Source organism: Phyllobates terribilis, unplaced genomic scaffold (genome assembly GCF_046119375.1).
Source record: "Phyllobates terribilis strain yellow unplaced genomic scaffold, ASM4611937v1 Scaffold_4__5_contigs__length_816908805, whole genome shotgun sequence".
NCBI classification, from domain to species: Eukaryota; Metazoa; Chordata; class Amphibia; order Anura; family Dendrobatidae; genus Phyllobates; species Phyllobates terribilis.
In genome coordinates, this window is record NW_027362764.1 from 558,310,777 (window position 1) to 558,329,199 (window position 18,423).

General features: G+C 43.1%; 1 protein-coding gene across 3 annotated transcripts in view; it reads right to left on the reverse strand.

Annotated features, from left to right (window-relative positions):
* The window catches only part of LDLRAD4 (low density lipoprotein receptor class A domain containing 4), a 308,015-nt gene extending 295,069 nt beyond the window's left edge, over positions 1 to 12,946 (reverse strand). Inside the window, exon 1 of one of the 3 annotated variants that reach the window (XM_073678983.1) lies at positions 12,807 to 12,946. The gene's annotated coding sequence lies outside the window, so the exon portion shown is untranslated. The remainder of the gene's footprint in view (positions 1 to 12,806) is intronic. The other 2 variants (XM_073678979.1, XM_073678984.1) reach the window with 2 other exon arrangements.
* Between the last annotated feature and the right edge of the window lie 5,477 nt (positions 12,947 to 18,423).

Consider the following 18,423-nt stretch of genomic DNA (forward strand, 5'->3'; position numbering starts at 1 on the left):
TCCTGGACCATTTTTTGGTCGTTGGCCTCCCGCTGGCCAGCACACATCGCTGTGTGTGACCAGCGGGACCAACGATCTGGCTGGTAACTATGGTAAACATCGGGTTACTAGGGGCACGCGCGCACTTAGTAACCCGCTATTTACCATGGATACCACTCTGCTACGGTGCGTGGAGGCTCCCGCGCACCGTAGCAGAGTGGTATCCATGGTAAACAGCGGGTTAGTAGGGGCACACGCGCACTTAGTAACCCGATGTTTACCATAGTTACCAGCCTGCTCCTGCTTGCAGCAGGCTGGTAACGGGAGCAGGACATCGTGGAACGATTCTTTCCACGATATCGCTGCTCCCCTGATCGCTGGTGAGCCTGCCTGTTTGACAGCTCACCAGCGATGTATTAGCGATGCAGCAACGATCCCTGACAGGTCGTATCGTTGTCAGGATCGCTGCTGCATCGCTTAGTGTGACGGGGCCCTTAGTGATATTCAGGCTTTGTCTATTGATCCTCCATTTGTCGGCCTTTCCAGATAAGATAGTCCTGAGACATGATCCATCCTACCTTCCTAAAGTTGCTGCCAGGTTTCATAGAAGACAGGAAATCTTTCCTTCCTTTTTTTCCCGACCCTTCTACTCCTGAAGAATACAAGTTTCATACTTTAGATGTTAGGTCAGTCCTACATTACATAGACAGAATCCAGTCCTGGAGGCAGAGTAAGGCTCTGTTCGTGTCCTTTCAGGGCCACAGGAAGGGGTCTGCAGTTACAAAGAGCACCTTGTCTCGATGGATCAGGGATGCCATGTGTCTGGCCTTCTCGGCGAAAGGCGAAAGTTCCCCAGAGGGCCCATTCAGCACGGGCCATAGCTTCCTCCTGGGATGAGAAGGTAGACATCCCAATCGATTTGATATGCAAAGCAGCTACATGGTCTTCACAATCTACTTTTTACAACCACTATAGACTTGACTTGTACTCTGACTCGGTTCTCTGAAAATCTCTCAAGTGGGTGCTGAAAAGACTAGATTACTTACCGGTAATCGTGTCTTATGGAGTCCACGACAGCACCCACTCACTTCCCTCCTTTACTTTTCACAGACTTCTGGTGTACCTTGAGTGTGATTTACTATTAGTGGTTGTGTTTATATGTATAGTAATTGTTGATTATGAAGATTATGTTAACTTAGCGGTTCCTCTCATGCTCTGTAAAACAAACTGAGGAGGCGAGGGAGACCGCTCCTTTTTATCTGTAGGTTTCCTGTCCCTATGGGCAGATCCCCTCTCGTGGGTGCTGTTGTGGACTCCATAAAACACGATTACCGGTAAGTAATCTAGTCTTTTTCCTTTGAGGTAAAACGTTTTCTGCAGGTTTTACCTCACAGAAATAATCAGCTGCAATCCCATGCAGTTCTGTTTACTCTTACTTCCCTCCCAGGAGATGTGGTATGATCAGAACATGTCCCTGTACGGTAAGACACAGCCATTACACAGTACACAGCAGGGGCACATTTATAAGATTATCTCAGCACAGGTGTTTTGTTTTGTTTTGTTTTAAACACCTAAACGTGAAACTTTATATTTTAAGTTCTGTTTATTAAAATTCTTTGTGGGAAAATCCCCTTACAGAATAATGGTCTTTGTTCTATTAATATATAATTTACGGTTTTCTTCCTCCTCTCCTTTCAGGGTTCAGTCGTAGCCACCCCCTCTTCCCCCAGCACCAAACTTATTGGACACACTAACAGATTTTAGTTTCAGCATCATCTCTATTCTGATCACACCCAATTATACACTTGTGCTGACATTACTCACCACTACAAAATAAATACAAATGATTGTCTGCTGTGTCTAACATTACGTCTTCCATCTGAAACTTATAGTATGTTTTCTGCTTTTTCATAGATGACCGATCTTAAGGATAGGTTAACGTCTAATCGGTCAGGGTCCAACACCTGGCACCCGCCGATCAGCTATGTGTCGACTGGCTGGAAATACTCATTTATAGAGCTTTTCAGTCTTCTCATAGCATCCGCAGCAAGGTACTGCACATCCTATTCAAATCAATAGAAGGCAGATGTGTAGTACCCTGCGATGGCCACTACAAGACGGCCAGCTCCACAAGAGAGTATTTCCGGACAACAGCTGATTGGCGGCGATGCCGGACCCTGACCGATCAGACGTTGACCCATCGATAGGTCAATGAAAAAGTAGTGGACAACCTCTAATACTTCTTGAGTTTCATCCCTCTACTAATCTACCAAAGGAAAGATTTACACAAGTGTGTTTCACAGTCCGTATACGAACCACAATGCCTTGTCCGGCGGCAGGTCTCCAGACCCAAACTTACAGCCTCACATGGATTTGTGACATTTCCATGTCAGTATGTGGTTTTACCATAACTCCCAAACAATATTCCAATGGAGAATAGAATATACACTATATATGAGAAAATAAGAGTGTATAGTAGTAAATATTTGATGGACACTTTATAATAGGTGCCAATACAGTAATAGCAACCTATAAAAAATAAAGCTTAAATGCATGCAGAAATATACATTAGACTACAAAACATGATTACAGTGACTAATTTGTCATTCTGAATCTCCTTGTAGATTGTAAGCAGGGCCCTCACCTCTTCATCTTATGTGATTTGTGGAGCGGGGTTACTCTGTCATGTCTGATGAAAGTGTTAAGATAAACCTGAAAGGCCCCATTGTAGTCCAGGGCAGGTCAGGCACTGTTGTAACCATCATGTGCCAGATCTAGCAAAGTCATTATTTCTGTTCTTATAGATGTGAACATGGCCAAAAGCCTTCTCATCCAAATCCAATCATTGTAGAGCCTCCCATTTAACTCATTTTATATATAAAAAAAAAAATACAAAAAATCAGAAGACTGCTAGTTGCTTGGAAATAGAAGACCTTGGTTAAAAGCCATTTTTTTCTATTCTGACTCATACCGGGCAGTCGTTGAGTGATTCACACACAGCACAAACTTTGTGGTAAAGCCAAAGCTTCAAGCTATACGAAAATGGTGTCTACAAAGCAGCAGTGGATCAGACTAGCCAACTCATGCTCTCCTTAGGATAGCCATATTTTTGTTATAAAGAAGAGCGATATATATTTAAGTTGGGAAAACAGCTGTATAACTATTTCACTCATGTAAACTAAAGAGTCAGATGAGCAGTCCTTAGTGAGGTCTCAAAAAGAAGGCTGCCTGTCACCGACTAGGACCAGGGTTTAAAGCAGTTTTTGAAGCCAAAACCAATTATGAATCAAAAGGCAAAGTGTAAAAGGGCAGGTGCTACATGTCCTTTGAATCCACTGTGGGTTTTGGATTCAGAACTTGCATCAATAAGCCTGATCAAACCCTGCACGTGAACGGGCAGCCTTATGTGGCCAGAGTTAATGACATTAATGAGACACAGGCTTCTTAGCTACTGAAGTGGCTAATAAAGTCAATGTAGCACAGGCCCCTGGAGCTCTGAAGGGTTTAATACACAGACTGGTGCACATTGAACAATTACATAATGGCACAGGCTGAGCACACAGACCGTTTGGTGTTTGCAGGGAGAACAGATATTTGCCTTTTAAGTCAAGTACAAAAATCAATTCAAACAACAATAGAGCCTGAATTCAAGGCCCAGTGTGTGACAGCTTCTGCCTAATAGTACAAAACAGTAATCAGATGACTCCTGCTAAAGGAGCCTCGGTATGTACAGGGCACCAATTTATCAATGAGACGGGTTTTTGCAATAGACATTAAAATTCAATTTTTGCTGTGAAATTAAGATTAGAAATTAAATAGCTAGAAAAAAAATCTGGGGGAGGGATTTATGAAAAGCAAGAAGTTGAACTGTTTAAGTGTCTGAAAAATAGAAACTTGACTTAAGTGCAAGTCTTTCACTTTTTGCTTGTTTTGCTAAATATTTGCAAAAAAAAAAAAAAAAAAAACTGTTCAACCATGCATATATGCATATCTGGTCTATAGTATTACTGGAGTCATAGTTTTGTAGTAACTTAACCAACTATAAAGTGTTAGTATGGTCTGCAGCAAATGGATGATGCCAAGCTTTATCCCAGAATTGAAAGTTATCCTCATATCAATTGCTGAATCCCGAGAATGGGGCTTTACTGAGTCGTTGCTTGAATCGTGTAGGAGTGCACATGCTCTACACCTTTCCTTTTCATTGTCTATGTGACCGATTAAGAAAACCAAGTACAGAGCTCGGCTATTTCCGACAGTCCAATGAACAATAGGAGTAATCAAGCATGTGCACCTTCTTCCAATCAAGACAGGGCTTTGCACAGTTCCACTTTGGAGTTTGTGCAGTGTCCCAGCATTCAGACCCTCAGATTAGTAAAATATCCTCCAATAGACCCTTCTTAAACATTTCTCTGAAATTTACACAGGGTAATGGTGGCACTCAGATGTATTCTTCACCATGATCTCACCCTACCAAATTCATAGGAAACCAAGTGAATTTAAAAACAATTTTCTATGAAATTAAACACCTGTTTTGAGTTTTAAAAACAGAATAAAAAAAAGTGATCAAGTCCTACAAGTGTAATAGCATTCAGCCTGTGCCATTTCCCAGGTAAATTAACAGACAACAAAATTGAACCCAACATAATCAATAGAATCCTGCTGGTGCACACTTTGTATCTGTTCCTTTAACAGAACAGCAAAAAATTTGTTGGAAAACATAGGTGTGGACAGAGCCTAAAACACCTCATCCGTTATGCAGATTTGTTCCAGAAATTTCTCTATTACAACTGTCCCAATCTATACATATTCGGCAGAACCAACCAATTCAGATTAACTATTTTATTTTCAATTCTGCAACAAATAAGCCATGTCTTAGGGCTAAGCATATTTTCCCAAACAAGCCAAGCTTTAAGGGTGGGGTGACGCGTAATGCTTGTTGCATGTCTAACAAGGTACTACAAGTGCCATTTGTGACCCTAGCCTATTTAGGTTTAGCTAATGATCTGCATTTACAACTTTTCTACAGCCTGGTTTTCGGCTTTAGAAGAACCAAAGAACTCTTCTCAGTGATTAAAAGTCCCGGTACACATCAGGCTAATGTCTGCTAAATCTGTTGATAAACCGGTTCGGCCGACACTTAGGTTTAATGTGTGGGGGCGCCGGTTGACTAATGGTTGGGAGAGCTGTCGATCGCGCATGTCCAATTTCAGACTGACAATCACATTCTCTGGTAGATAGCAAACGTGTTTCTCAGAACACAGGAGCGCTCAGCCTGTGTATGGGAGGCAGCTGAACGATTGGATTATGCCTTACTACAGCTGATTATGACTGAGAATTGCAAGGCTGGCCATACACATTAAATGGCTGTCGCCAAAGTGGTACAAGACACATCATTAAGACTGGTGCTTGGCCTTCACCAGAAGAGTTACACCAGGCCCTTTCTGGAGTAACTTGCATCATTTTGGTAAACTTGCCAGGTAGGCTTTGGTGCACCCCATTCCTCCCCAGCTCTGTCAGCCTTTGCAAGGCTGGCTGGGACTGGTATAAAAATGGCAAGAGTCACAAAGATTTGCAGAAATGTTATAAGACAGAATTCTGGCATAAACACGTTAATCAGGCCCCAAGTCTGCTCATTTTAGTCTCATTGTGATTTGTTACTGATGGTTTAGAGCAGTGTTTCCCAAACTCCAGTCCTCACGGCCCCCCACACGTCATGTTTTCACGATTTCCTTAGTATTGCCCAGGTGATTTAATAATAATTCTAGGCATCAGAATCTGCCACAGGTTCTCTCACCTGTGCAATACTAAGGAGATTCTGAAAACACGACGCTTTGGGGTCCGCGAGGACAGGGTTTGGGAAACACTGGTTTAGAGGAAAACTTTGGCACAACAAACTGAACAAACCAGGTTAATATTGCATATTGAGTAAAACCATCACGCTGTCCTACCATGAAATATTACATCTGTTTAATGTTTTTAATTGGAATTATTTGAAGGCGGCTCTTTTGTATAGATATAGCTGTTACATACTTGCTATAGCGCCCTCTAGCGTTGTTTCCCTCTTAGAACATCCATCATGTACTGGTGGACACATGCCCAGACATTTGGTCCTATTCTACACAGAAGGATAATGATACTGGCAGCCAATAAGATTTAGCACCATAAAGAGACTTATGAGCACTGGATCCATTAGGGGCAGGTTTTCCAACTAAACTGCAGGATGCGCCATAACAAGTATGTAACAGTAATATCTAGACACAGGCACACTTTAAGGAACTAGTTACATTGAAGATGTCTTGCCCTTAAGCGGCATGTTATAAAGCAGAGCGATATATATTTAAGTTGGGAAAACAGCTGTATAACTGCTATTTCACTCAGGTAAACTAAGGAGTCAGATGAGCGGTCCTTAGTGAGGTCTCAAAAAGAAGGCGGCCTGTCACCGACTAGGACCACTCACTAGACTTAAGAATAACAAATCCCTTTTATGTTTCTAATAAAATGCAAGTTACACTGAATGTGTTCCCACAAACCTTTATAATCGGTCTGTTCAGCTCCTTCGGCCATGTTTGCCACAAGTAGGGCATGAGCAAAGTGACGTTTGTAAGATGGAGCACAAATGTAATCAACGCGACCCAATCCCATTACCTTCACGTCCAGCAATGTATACAAAACTTGATCCATTTCATTACAGCCCTAGAGACTGCGCAGAACTATTTTATCTTGCATTTACGTGTTGAACATGGCAAAGTGAATATGACAACTGTAGCCATCTTCTCTTGTAAAGTAAATTTATTCCAACATGTCAACGCATGTCTTCACCAACCGGTGACAAATGAAAGCTGAACAGCAATGGCTCCTGTTCTGAACGTCACACCTCACAACATTTTCAAATCATCTAATGGTTATGTTGTAATCCCGAAGCCATAACCATCTTAACACTCCATAATAAAGATATATTAGAGAGCTTATGGCAAGTATTGAAACTGGCAGGTCACAAATCAGAAGAAAGAACTGTCAAGAACCGGCTCTGTACAACAGCTTCATCCACCAGGAACATGATTGAAGTACTGCATGAACCATTTCATTGTGGGAATCATCTACAGTAGCCGTCCATAGCTGGGAGCACAGTAGTAGTGCCTTGTGTATAATAGCAGAACAATTGTGGTTTTAGCTGGTGTTCTTTCTATAATGGCATTGACCAATGACTTTAAGTGTAGATCTGCCACTTAGCACAATAAATCTAATCAGTCTGTGTGTGGTCTACACTTTAATTACAGCCCTTAAATGAATTACTGTTATGCTGCATAAACCAGATGTCCAACATACGTCTCGGCAGAAACGGTTCATTTATGCTCATTCTTTGTAAAATTATGGAGGGTCTTTGCAGAACGAGCTTTCACTTTCCTGCTCTGATCATCAGCAAGGTCATAGTCCTTAGAGAACAAGGCGTATTACAGAATGTAGATACTAGGTCGTGTACATTGACCTGAAAAAGTAATGACCCCCTTGTACTTTCGTTTTTCAGTGTGTAACGTTGAATTTAACGTAACAACTATACCTCTCATGTGTAACATCAAAATTATGTTTTTGTTTTTTTTTGCAACTTACTATGTTATATTAATTTTTACTATGGAGGAATGCAGAAGAACTTTGCTGTATATTCATTATTTTATGTTAATGGGTTACTCCAATCTTGTACGTTTACAGAAAATCCACAGAAACGTGCCAAGCAGTTTTTGGAGCCCACAAACGTTAGAATAGGAAGTCTCGTATGCAAGGCCATCTCTCCTATGACCACAACATGTGATGAGACTCACATCCATCGTAAACTTATGGCATATCATGTGGCTAAGTCATAACTTCAGGTCATGAATAAGTTCGATTATAAGTATTATACAGCCCTATGAGAAGACTTCCTAGACTCATTTGTAAAGTTCTTTATTTATGAATGTTCATAAATAGAGATATTAACATGCATTTCTTAAAGGGGTTGTCCCAGTTTGTGACACAAGTATGCAGTCATCATGTGACTTCAGACTTAAATTTGCGTGCTGTCTAGATTCTCCGGTGCCGGCAGAGAGCAGGCGGTCTTGTGACCGCAAGTATGTAATATGCACAATCCCAGCTACATTTCAGCTTGACATGCGTGGTCTCGTTCCATACAAATGAAATGAGTGAAACCACGCACGTCTAGTCGGAATGTGGTCATAAGTATGCATATCGCATACTTGCGGTCATATCACAGCTCACTCTCCCAGCCAGCAGAGAATCCAGACAGTGCAAGGTTCAGGAGCTGCGAGGATTGAAAAGTCTGCGGTCACAGTCACTGCATACTTGTCACAAACCTGGACAACCCCATTAAAGCACAGCTCAGACTATCAAAATAAGAGGATGAACCCTAAATATTGCAATGCCAATACTGCTCTCAGACGGAGCAATCGCCCTTTGCTCACACTCAATAGACAAGTGGCAGGGAGAACCAAACTGAATGAAGCTTAACTCCTACCATCAGTTTAACGACAATGATTTTTCACACGTGCAGAAAATTATTCACATTTCAACAGTGTTTTTGTTTAGAGTGTCAGATTTTACCAGCTTCATCATTTTTTTCTCTTTTGGATGAAGGGGAGGGTGGAGAATGGCATTTGTGCGCTATCCGATTTCACAGATCCAAACACTTGCATTGGCAATTTTGAGCCAACACCTGTATCACTTTGGTCAAGTCTCTGATGACCACTCAGAGGAGAAAAAAATAAGTCATACATGTGAACTACTCCAAAGACCATCATAGGTACAAGTACTGTTAAAAACAGGGATAGCTCTGATGTGTCAATCATGGTCAGCTTTCATTGGTGATATACAGTAGCCAAGTTCAAATTATGAACATCCATAGACAAGATCCATCTTTCACAATTAAGGTATAGTAGGATGACAAATACTCAAATTGGATCAGAATTGTAAATATTTAACAGCTATTTTGTGCATAAATATTCACCAATATTCCAATTTGCAAAGTCAAAAAAAGATAGGGGAAAGTTTTAGCTAGATTTTTTTTAATATTTTTTAAATTTTTATTTTTTCTAATCTATGTTCTGTAAGTGGTTATGGAGGCCGTCATCTTTCCTGAGCAGACACTGACTGCTGAGAGATCTTATGATCTCAGCAGAACTGAACATGTCAGTCTATCATGATGCTTAATGGAGTGAAAACTGAAAGTTCAGGATTTTTTTAAACAGATTCAGACACAAAACAAGGCCGGGTTCTCGCCATGTACTGGTCACCCGTCAGCTTCTTTTTTGAATAACCCAAAAACATCTGAATATCATTTTTTTGGAAGCCTCGGATGCCGAGAGGGAACCAGGACAGCGTGAACTCAATCAGAAATACTAAAACTAGGAAAGAAATTCAAATATAAAAAAGTGTGACAAAACATTTCCAGTAGACATCAGTTTTGGATAATGGTCTTGCCGGACAAGTCCAGCAACTAAGCACCAGTCTATGGACTTTGTATATACGGAGCCTGTTGTGGGTGGGGTTAGCTTTCTCAGCTCTGCTTCATTCTAAACCTAAAAGCTCTGATTGTGTCAGAATGGCGGCACCCAGTAATCTAAGTGATACATCGTTGGATTCAGGGTCTCTTTGCCTATATCAAGCTGCTCTCAGAAGAGATAGCAAAAACCTGCTAACCTATTCCCTTTAACATCGTACATTAAAATAGAACAATTAAAACAAACACCATTTAAAAAAAATTTATATTTGAGCCTTTATTTTAAATAAACAAAATTCACCCTCAACACAATTGAAAAAAAAAACATCAGTAAGACCTCACTTAGAAGTCAGGTTTTTGTTGTTTCATCCCTGATTTGCAAAGCAGACAACATCAGCGTGACAAATCAGGGATGTTCGTGGTTCCGGCTTGTTCGCGCGCAAAAAATAAAATTCGGCTCTGCCCACGAACACCAATTTGAAATGCCGAACAAATTCACTCAACACTACTGCCTACATCCAGCTCTTACACTCCCAAATTATTATTTTTTCTATACATTTTTTAAAATGGATAAAAACTGTATTAAAAAAAAAAAAAAATCAAAAACATAATTTCCTCATCAATACGCCCCACTTCTAGCATTCTCTTTCTGACACTACCTGGTGACCATTGCAGCAAGTCAATGACTGAGGCGAGGCACCAGTTAATCCAGTCATTGGCTTCAGTGGTAATTTGTCCCTATGTTATTCCCTCATTGCTGCAGTACAAGCTGGGGACCAGGGAGCACTGGAATGAGAGTTAGAGTATCGATGAGGCAATAGCTTCTTTTTTTTTTTAAAATCCATTCTGAAAATTAAAAAAAAAAAAAAAAAAGTATATGGAAGTAGAAGAGATGTAGATGGCACAAGCCGCTTAGCTCAGCGATCGGCTGCAGCAGTCACATGGGCTGAAGTTGTAACATCACTACTGTAACAGTGACGTTCAGCAGAATAGCTGTGAACGGGTTATTTGCAATACTTCTGAAGTGCTGGTGATGGGGGATGTATTCATCTCCCCGGTACCACACACACCTAGCTACACAGCATTGATTGCCAGTTCAAGTCTGCTCAGGACAAGAATTCTGCATTGTCCCACTGTTGAGAAAAGAGTTTCTCTTTTCTCCCAAAACAAACAGATCCTAGACTAGCTCCTCACTGATGCCCTAAACTGACCGAATAAATACATTATCTATAGAATAGAACCAGTGTCACGCTTTACTTCTCCATGTACATGGCACAAGTCTTACACCATGATAATTATCTGCAGCATTAATCAAAGAAAAGTAATGAATTTCTGACACAGATTTTGTTCAAGAGTAACTTTCTTTTAATAACTCTTGTCCAGCATGGAAAGTCATGAAACTTTGCAAATCACTTTTAGGCCTCATACACAAATCCATTTTTAAAAATGTGAAAAAAAAATAAAAATATGGCACCAGTGTAAATGTATGGTCCGTATGTCCATTTTTACCAGTGTGTTTTTCATAGATGGATAAAATTACAAAGCTTCTATTGTTTGCAATTTTAAAATACGGACAGTGTACAATGCCATGTGTTCTGTACGCGTTTTTTCATGGACCCATAGACTTGTATTGGCCCTTGTCATTTGTGTCTGAGTTTCGCACAGACACATGAACAGCATCATAGATTATAATAGGTGCGTGTTTTATCCATTTTATTTTATTTATTTATTTATTTATTTTTTTTAAAACCACCACGTATGTGCAACATGGACGTTTGAATGAGGCCTTTTAAGGGAGTTTGACTTCATCCCTGAAAATGAATGAAAGCGGCTTCCAGCCTCTGCTTATCCCCAGTCTACTGCCCTGAAATTAGAACACACTCATGTGGAGTACAGATGATTGCAGTAGAAGGGTCAGCACCTGTCTCCTCCTCAAAATTAATCAGAACAATCTCCTGGAGCACCTTAGCCTCACAGCTAGTGAGACAGGTGCTGAGCATCACTGCAATCATCTGTACTCCAAACAACTACAATAGGATATCAATTCAGCTAAAGGCAGGAAAATATACTGTGGAAAAGCAGGGTTTGGAAACCGCTAGGTTTTTATTGTTTTTTTTTTTTTTTTTGAATGAAGAATATAGTTCCACTATAGTTTGAAAAAAAAAGTTTCAAAGTTTCATGGACAAGAAAATAAAAAAATTACCCTAAGAAATACATGGCTGATGTAGCAAATCTGCACTGTGTAAACATATCTTTAGTGCGTGTTCACATGGTGCTTTTTTGCAGCGTTTTCCACCAATGAATTTAAAAAAAAAAAAAAAAAAAAAAGAAGTGTTTACGTGTAAAACACTGTACAATCCTCGCCTTCAAACAAATCAATGGGTCATTGCTTACAAAAAAAAAAAAAAAAAAAAAAAAGTGCAAGAAGTTTACTTTGGGCTTACCCCATGTTCTAGTTCAGAGCCATCGTTCACATACGACATTGGTGATGTGACAAGTCAGACAAGCGTTCTTAGAAAGCCACGGGCTGTGCCAAGTGCATTATGCAGCACGTGCCGTCCTGATACATTGGGTACGATCGGCTCCAGATGAAGCACGCCGCCTGCTTTGTGTTTAAGGGACACGATTGATAAATGAGCCTCGTGCATTTTCTGTAGCTTTACGTAGGAATTCAGGCTAACCTACATCACCTCGATACAGGGAGAAGAGAGAACGAATGGCCAAGAAAAAAAAATACTGCAATGATGCATACCAAGTGTATATATAAAGTACAACATGGCCATATTGCCAGGCTCGCCAGCTCGCACATCAGGGGAGAAAGCTTCTGACAGGTTAGATACAATGTACCAGGCTGGGAATTTCTGATCCTTTCCCAAGCCAGAATAAGGATGAGGCGCCAAGTGGCCTCACAAGGATGAAGGCAGCGGGCAGAGCTGGGTATACAGCAGGCATCTTGGTACCCAGGGTGGAGGAGCACCAGCATGTGCACTGGGCACACCCCCTCCATACAGCCCAAGCCTAAGAGAAGCCACTTCAATAAACTCATGGCAGCAGCACCGGTGCCCACTACCCTGGCACCAGCTGTCCTGGCATCTCGGAGATGCTGCCCCACAGATGTGCCTGCCATTACACAGGGCAGATGTGGCTTACCCAGCACACAGAATTAAACTTGGGCCTCTGTCACTTTTCTGCCAGCAGCAGCTCCTCCCCGACTCCCAGAAAAGCTCCAGCTGCAGCCCCACAGCAGCTCGGTGACTGGGCACTGCCCTCCCACCAGAGCAGCAGGCATAGTGGTGGTGCTGTGCCTTGCTCTTCCGCAGAGGAGATGGAAGGGTCTTACCTCCCCCTGCAGTCTGCACACAGGCTCCGTGTCTGGGACCAGCACTCTCCTCCAGCCTCTGTCTGCAGCCAGTCTAGCTCTCACTCTGACAGCCGGAGAGAGGAGACAAGTTCTAGAGGGAGGTGTGAGGGGGGAAGGGAAATGCTTCCTGCCCAGCCCTGACTGGCGGATCCACAGCCGACACTGACACCTACCGGCTGGATGTGCAAGTGCAGCGCTACAATCCTTCCCACTAGTGCTAGTGCATCCTATGGAGGGAAGGAGGGGCAGCTTCCTCGTCATCCCAATTTGGCCCTACTTTCATTCAGCTGCAATCATTGCTATGGGGGTTAATAACGCGTGTTATAGGTGAAGCTATCACCAGCTCGCCGGCTAGTGTGAACCTACAACTCCCAACAGTCTCTGACACCTGCGTGGTTTCAGGAATGCTGGGAGTTGTAGTTTTTCACAACCAGTGAAGTACCAAAGGTTTCTAGCCCAAACTTATGCACTGAGTTATGACTAAAGGAAGGCAGTATGGGGCAGTATGTGGCACAGGGATGCAATGACTGTGTCACAGAAAAAGTGGTATCCAAACGGCAGCGTAACGTGGAGCTCGTGTCCCAATGCGAAACCTCCAACTATCACGGGTTTCATAGAACTGGTCTTCTCTTAGGCCACGTTCACACATTCAGTATTTGGTCAGTATTTTACCTCAGTATTTATCAGCCAAAACCAGATGAGGAACAATCAGAGGAAAAGTATAATAGAAACACATCACCACTTCTGTATTTATCACCATCTCCTGTTTTTGGCTTACAAATACTGAGGAAAAATACTGACCAAATACTGAAGGTGTGAACATGGCCTTGTGGGCCAAAGGGACATTTTTGGCATCCCAAAGACTCCTGGGCGCGGATTTGACTGCAACCCCTGTAGCCACTATCGTTACGTCCCTGGCTGGTTTACTTTGGCCATGACACAGGCTGTGTGGGCACTGATTGCTGTATGCCACTGCTACATGGCTGCATAGTGCAAGTGAATGAGGTCACATTATCGCCACAAAGCACTATGACAAGCAAGCCACAAAAAATCCCAGCGATTCCGACTTTTTGGTGACTTGTTTGTCAAGGTCTTTGTACATTGTGGGTCACAATGCAGCCCCATTCACTTGTACTGCACTGCAACATAGCAGTGGCATACAGCCATCTTTGGCCACACAATCTGTGTCGCGGTCTATGTTCCCATATAACCCCAGCCTAAATCAGCTTAGGTATCGTTTAGGATAGGGGTGCCCGACCTGCAGCCCAGGGGCCACATGTGGCCCACAATGACAATCTGCGTGGCTCCAATCACATGGACAGAAAAATGCTTAACAGGATAACTATAGGTGAGCAGAAGAGGAATGGCAGTCAGCTGAGGGACAGGGACTGGCAAGTGCTAATGGTGCCCTGTGTAGATGTATCTGGATGCCCCATACTTCAGTACAAGGGGGTCTCTAGATGAGTTTGGCTTCAGAAAGTAGCATGTGAATTAAACAGGTAGTCTTCATGTCTGTGCTCGCCCCATTTTAGTTTATGGGAGTACTGAATCATTAGGCAGTAAGAAAAAAAGTCATGACCTATTGTAGAGAGCCGAGAGCATGCAGCACCTCTTCCTCTTTAGGACCTGTTCACACAGCTTTTTTATGATGATTTAGAAGATGATTTTATTACAAATCCACATTAAAATGCTTCTAATACTCTTTGAATAAGCTTCATATTAGTTTTAATGAGAAATGTTTGAAACCATGTGAAAAAAACAGCGCTGTGTGCGCTAAAGGAGCTTCTCCCATTAAAATCAGTTGGAAATTTATTCAAAGAGTATTTGACACAGTTTTTGATGTGGATTTAGGAGGGAAACTATTTCTAAATCCTCGTAAAAAAAACCTCAGTGTGAACGTATCATTAGAGTGGAGGTAAGAGTTCTGTAAGTAGAACTTACTTATCAGACATTTATGGTATAAACATTTCATATGCCGCAAATATTACAGAAGGTAATGCCCCTTTAATTTTTATTGTGGCCCCTGCGTTGGATCAGTATGACAATGTGGCCCTTGGATCAAAAAAGATTGTGTATCCCCGGTTTAGGAGAGGGGGGTAGAGACCTGAGCCCCCCTCTGTGCTGTGATACATACAAGCTGCAGGAGACAAAATAAATATTTTTTTTTTCAGCCCAAAAAATACTTGTATTTAAGCAAAAAAATAAATAAAAGTTCACAAAAGTTGTCCATAGCCTGTAAAGGAGATGCAGTGGGGACCATTAATTTTGTGGTCACGCAATATACAGAAGGCATAGACTAGGTCACAGTCATTCACTAGACTTCATTGTCGTTCACTAGATTTATAGAATTAGGGGGTATTTTTTATCCTCTTTCTAATGTATGGATCCTGTTTGGCATCGATTGTCTTTTTAATGGCTGTCATCATATTTACTGACATTCTGCCAACATCTCATTGACTTTGTTCTTTTTTAACTGCCATGGAGACATTGGCACCTCTTCTGTGCTGGCAGCTCCTCTCCATAAAACCACATGTGATGTCAGTAAAAGCCTGTCATGAATCGTAGACTATTTCCTGGAATCTGATGATGTCTCATGTCGTTTGTCTGCAGCACAATGAGTAAACCTCTTCCTGCACATTACAATAATATGCCTAGTTATACATGTCTGGAAGAAGGGTGATTTTGCCAGCATTTCTGGTTAAAATTAGGCATAATTCACATTACTCTTTCTCTTACAATGTTCTGTCACCCATTAACGCTTCATAGATATCTATCAGAGCATGCAGACATACACAGTAAATAGCTTTTAATATTTGCAACTGAAGATGCAATAATATAGTACCCCACATGGAGGTGAGGAGACCCCAGAAAAAGCATTAAACTCGGTCCAACTTCTAGAGCTAATTAACACCATCATTGCCTCATGTGCAGAGCCGCCTTGAGAGTTGCATGCGCTGTCCTAATTTTAAGGAAATAAGGAACCCATGGAAGCTCCTTTTCACAGATCCTCCACACCCCTGACTCTAGTTTTAGCTTAGTCTTCATTGTAAGAATGAAGTTAGTTCGGTGAATGATGGCACTGCGACGGAATTAGGTTCCGTGGTTTATGCCTCTTTTGACGAAGCGATTGAGTGGGTCTGGAAATTAGGAAAAGGTACGCTGATATCCAAACGGACATTGAAGGGGCGTTCAGGTTATTGCCGGTGCACCCGGATACATGGGCATACCCAGGATCAGAACTAGGGGGGGGCAAGCCATGGTCACAGATACCGAAGAGAAATATATATATAGTACAATGCAAATATTTCACTTCTTACATTACATGAGTGATATCTATTGTAAATTCCACAATAGCTCAGAAACCAGCGAATCCCTCCACACAGTATACTGGCCCCCATAAAATGCTCCATACAGGATGCTAGTCCCCATATAACGGTCCATACAGCATACTGGTCCCCATATAACGCTCCATACAGGATACTGACCCCCATATAACGCTCCATACAGAATACTGTCTCCCATATAATGCTCCATACAGGATACTGGCCTCCATATAATGCTCCATACAGAATACTGGCCCCCATATAACGCTCCATACAGAATACTGGCCCCCATATAACGCTCCATACAGGATACTGGCCCCCATATAACGCTCCATACAGGATACTATCCCCCATATAACGCTCCATACGGAATACTGGCCCCCATATAACGCTCCATACAGGATACTGGCCTCCATATAACGCTCCATACGGAATACTGGCCCCCATATAACGCTCCATACAGAATACTGGCCTCCATATAACACTCCATACAGGATACTGGTCCCCATATAACGCTCCATACAGGATACTAGCCCCCATATAACGCTCCATACGGAATACTGGCCCCCATATAATGCTCCATACAGAATACTGGCCCCCATATAACGCTCCATACAGGATACTGCCCCCCATATAACGCTCCATACAGGATACTAGCCCCCATATAACGCTCCATACGGGATACTGGCCCCCATAAAACGCTCCATACAGGATACTTGCCTCCATATAACGCTCCATACAGAATACTGGCCCCCATATAACGCTCCATGCAGGATACTGGCCCCCATATAATGCTCCATGCAGGATACTGGCCCCCATATAACGCTCCATGCAGGATACTGGCCCCCATATAACGCTCCATACAGAATACTGGCTCCCATATAATGCTCCATACAGAATACAGGCCCCCATATAACGCTCCATGCAGGCTGTTCCCCACACATAATGCCTCATGCAGGCTGTTCCACCCACATAATGCCCCACGTAGGCTGTTCCCCCCACATAATGGCCCATGCAGGTTGTCCCCCCCCCACACATAATACCCCATGCAGGATGACACCCGCCCTCCCTTATAATGCCCCATGCAGGATGTCACACACACCCCGTCCCTTATAATGACCCATGCAGGATGTCACCCCCCCTCCCTTATAATGCCCCATGCAGGATGTCATATATCCCCCCTCCCTTATAATGCCCCATGCAGGATGTCACCCCCCCTCCCTTATACAGTAATGCCCCATGCAGGATGTCACACAAGCACCCCATATAATGCCCCATGCAAGATGTCACACAACCACCCCATATAATGCCCCATGCAGGATGTCACACAACCACCCCATATAATGCCCCATGCAGGATGTCACACAACCACCCCATATAATGCCCCATGCAGGATGTCACACAACCACCCCATATAATGCCCCATGCAGGATGTCACACAACCACACCATATAATGCCCCATGCAGGATGTCACACAACCATCCCATATAATGCCCCATGCAGGATGTCACACAAAAACCCCATATAATGCCCCATGCAGGATGTCACACAACCACCCCATATAATGCCCCATGCAGGATGTCACACAACCACCCCAAATAATGCCCCATGCAGGATGTCACACAACCACCTCATATAATGCCCCATGCAGGATGTCACACAACCACCCCATATAATGCCCCATGGAGGATGTCACACAACCATTCCATATAATGCCCCATGCAGGATGTCACAAAACCACCCCATATAATGCCCCATGCAGGATGTCACACAACCACCCCTTATAATGCCCCATGCAGGATGTCACACAACCACCCCATATAATGCCCCATGCAGGATGTCACACAACCACCCCATATAATGCCCCATGCTGGATGTCACACAACCACCCCATATAATGCTCCATGCAGGATGTCACACACCCCCACCTCACCCCCCTCCCTTATACTGCCACAGGCCTCCATACAATAAAAAAAAAAATCAAATACCTCACGTCTCACCTGCTGCCGCTGTTCCGGACTTCTCAACATCGCCGGCCTCATCCCGCTCTGCGCTGTGACTGCTCAGTAGACAGCGCGGTGTAAAGACGTCACCGCACCCTCTGACCTGAGACGTCACAGTGCAGCAGCCGCGGAGGATGCAGGAGCTGCTGCGGAGGCACGGGGAGAGGTAAGTATTGTGCCGGGTGCCGGGGCCCTGAGCAAGCGGGGGGGGGAGTGGGCGCTAACACCACTCTCCTCCGCTCACGGGTCCCATAGCAAGCGGGGTGCCC